At 49.2% G+C, this 893-nt stretch overlaps 1 pseudogene; it reads left to right on the top strand.

The window, feature by feature from the left end:
* Positions 1-171: 171 nt before the first annotated feature.
* LOC111745606 lies at positions 172-290 on the top strand (annotated as a pseudogene).
* The last annotated feature ends 603 nt before the right edge of the window (positions 291-893 follow it).

The raw sequence follows: 893 nt of genomic DNA, 5'->3' as shown, positions 1-893 counted from the left end.
TTTTCCGCCTTTAAAACGGAAACTTTGTATCGCTCCCATAAATGGGAAACAGGCATCGTTTGCCACAGATAGAAAGTATTACTAAAGATGACACAAAAAAAGAATTAAAAGTCATTCAATTCTAAGTAGAAACTACCGCCTGCCCAAGGCTCTGCACTCTTCCGAAAATGAGTCTATGGCCACGCCACCCTGAACGTGCCCGATCCCGTCTGCCCTCAGAAGCTAAGCAGGGGCGGGCCTGGTTGGTACTTGGATGGGAGACCACCTAGGAAGACCAGGTGCTGCTGTAGGTGTAAAAAATAAATAAAGAGGGCTTGGCGGGAGTTAGAGGCCACTGGGACCGACGGGGACCCGCTCGGACCTGCAGAAATCAGGAGAGTCAAACGGGTAAGAATGTAAACGGCTTCTAACAATGCGATTCCCCGGCTGTCAGGGGGCTGTTTTTTCACATTTGAACATCTCTCACGTGTGCTGTCAGCCAGCTGGCACTCACGACGTCCTTGTCACGTGCACATGCTCCATCTCTGGCCACACTGTTGTCACTTCACATGAGTACGTGCACCTATCGTCCTGTACGGGGTCGGTCTACTTGCCATTTAAATATCTTCAAAAAAATGTGCAGCGAAGAGACAAACTGTTATGACGGCAGGGACCCTCATCCGCGGGGGACGCATCCTGGGACCCCCAGGATGTCTGAAACCGTGAAGAGTACCAAACCCTGTGGAGACTATGCTTCTTCCTACACGTTCGCGCCTATGATAACGTTTAATTCACAAGTGAGGCACAGTCAGAGATTAATAACCATAACGTAATAAAATAGGACAATTATAACAACATACTGCAATGGAAATCTGAGAATGGCTCCGGAGCCACGAAGCAAACGGAGGGCGACT

Source organism: Pteropus vampyrus, unplaced genomic scaffold (genome assembly GCF_000151845.1).
Source record: "Pteropus vampyrus isolate Shadow unplaced genomic scaffold, Pvam_2.0 Scaffold158, whole genome shotgun sequence".
NCBI classification, from domain to species: Eukaryota; Metazoa; Chordata; class Mammalia; order Chiroptera; family Pteropodidae; genus Pteropus; species Pteropus vampyrus.
Note: the sequence above shows the minus strand (reverse complement) of the source record. Positions and strands in the feature narration are given on the sequence as shown.